The sequence below is a fragment of the Falco peregrinus genome, chromosome 1 (genome assembly GCF_023634155.1).
Source record: "Falco peregrinus isolate bFalPer1 chromosome 1, bFalPer1.pri, whole genome shotgun sequence".
Lineage (NCBI taxonomy): Eukaryota > Metazoa > Chordata > Aves > Falconiformes > Falconidae > Falco > Falco peregrinus.
Genome location: NC_073721.1, coordinates 59,682,298 through 59,684,772, shown reverse-complemented (window position 1 = coordinate 59,684,772; position 2,475 = coordinate 59,682,298).

The window sequence follows — 2,475 nt, the reverse complement described above, 5'->3', positions numbered from 1 at the left end:
AGGCGGAGGGCGGGCGGGAGGGAGGGAGGCAGGGAAGGAGGGATGGAGGGAGGGGGATGCTGGCGGGGAGGGACATACCTGCACCGGGGCGGGGGCGGGGGGTGGGGGGGGTGAGCAGGGGACGCGGCCCGGGGTCTCCTTGATGTGGACCCCGGCGGCAGCTGCAGGACAGATGTGGCCGCAGCTGGAAACGACACCCCGCACCCTTGTCTCCTGGGAAACGTCGGTCCCGGCGGGGCAGATGTGCCCACAGCTGGAGGCAGAGCCCCCCTCTCGCCGGACAGATGTGGGGGGGGCTGGCCACACAGGGCCACTTGCGGGGGTCCCCTCCGGGGACGTGCCTGGAGGCAGCAGGAGCAGCAGCTACAACGGGGCTGTGTGTCCCCCCCCCGCAGGTTTGCAGCCCCAGGCTGGCAACAGGTCTGGCAGCCCCAGCACAAACCCTCTCCCCACTGAAGAATTGAAGCAGCAGCTTATACATGCGTTCCACAGGCACAAGGTGGGGGAAAAAACCTGCACCTGGAGGCTGCAGGTCTCTCCCCGTGACAGGCAGCCCCGCTCCTGCACCCAGCTGTGTCCCAGGGAGCATCGCACCTTTGGTGACCGCTCTCACTGCCACCCTCTGCAACCAGAGCTGCAGGTTTCTCTCCTCACCTCTCCTCACCCCACTTTGCAAGCTCTGAAAACTGTGCAGGTTGTGCTGTGTGCAGAAGCCAACACCATCACTATTTTTAGGTCCCAAGGCCACCCCTGTACCTGAAGGTACCTTTTTATACCCCCTGCATACTCACGGTGCTCCGCGTTACCGCCTTTGGGAGCCCTGGATGGGGGGGGGGGGGGGGGGGGGGGGCTTGCTTTAGCAGTTCAAACTTCAAAAATACAGCAGGTGCCATCAGTATTTCCCAAACCATGGAGCTGACTGTCATTGAGGCAGTGGTATTGGTTCTTGGCCAAGACCCAGGACGTCAGCTGCTCCTCCAGAGAAGAGCAAGCAGAGCCCTCCGAGGCACACAGCCCTGCTCACTCTCGGGAGCCTTGGTCTCCTGCCAGACAAACTCAAAAAAGATGTTACTCCTGGGCCAGCGTGGAAACAAGCGCACACCCACAGCATCACCATGTGCAGGTACCCTGGGCCAGCCTCCTGAGGCGGGCACAGGTCCCCTCCGCGGTTTGGATGCACACACTGAACTGTCCTAACACACAGGACGCAAGGGACTTATTCCCTCGGGGACTGGGACACAGCTCTGTCCCCAAGCACAACCCCAGCTACCAACACACAACTCCTCGGCAGCATGGCTGTCATTTGGTCCCTGACCCAGGGCAGAAGGTAAAGCTGCTGCCTGCTGCGGCCAGATCAGCACCAGCACATCTCACCTTCTGCTGGGACGCCAAGAGCCCCCCCCAGTCTGGCCACTGGGCCTTTCACCCCAGTCCTGGCTCGAGCCAGCCAGGCAGGAGACCCACCTGGGCCTTTCTGGCTGCGCTGCTGCTGGTCACGTCCGCCTCAAACGCACCCTAGCACCCACGGCCTCTGCAGTGCACGCACACCTCCTGCTAACAGACCACGCTGCTGCCCCAGCCAGCATCCCGGCCCACAAGGCATCTCCTCTCTTCTTTCTCTTTCAAGCTGTCCAGTTGACTGTCAGGTTCACTTCAGGGCAACCATTCTCAGCCTCAAGCCGGAGGACAACTTAAGTGCCAAGAGAGTTTTTCCGGCTGCTCTCCCCCAGCTGAACCACCCGATCGCCTCCCCATGCTCTGCTCTCTTTCCATCAACCATCCTCCTCACTGCCCTGGTTTCCCCCTGCCCCCATGGCCACAGCTCTGGCTCCCATCCCTTCATACCCAGGTGGGTTTTCTGCATCCAAACACTTCAGCCAGCCCCTCCTGAAGCCGCTCCAGCTCCTTTCTGCAGATGGATGAGTCATGGGGGAAGGGAATTTCCCCAGCCACCAGCACATGGAGCAGACAATCACTCTCTGCTAGAAATCCAAGGTTAGCCAATTCCCATCCTTTGTCCCATGTCACCATCATTCCTTTGACAGGGAGAACAGATGCCCTGGCCGGCACAGAGGAGGAGCCTCAAGCCCAACCTCTCCAGGTTTAATTGACATTATTACACTCTGAGTAGAGAAAGCTAGACTGTTTGCTGTCATCCTGGCTCTTCATTTTCTAAGGCACAGGCTGCTATTTTCAAAAGGTTTTTTTGTCATGTACAAGCCACTTCAAGCACTGACCCGTTACTTTCTCAAGCCCGAGAGGGTCTGGAGACAAGGGAACAGCTCATCAATAGCAGGAACCTCGGCTGCACCCCACACAGCTGACCACCACCAGAAGTGCCACCCTCCCTGCAGACCAGGCGTGCCCTTTTATCTCCAGCACCTCTTTGAAATACCCCAATCTGCATCTTCAAAACCTGCCTTTTGCATCTCAAACTTGCCAAACAAATTAAGGCTCCCAATTTTAAATGCTTAT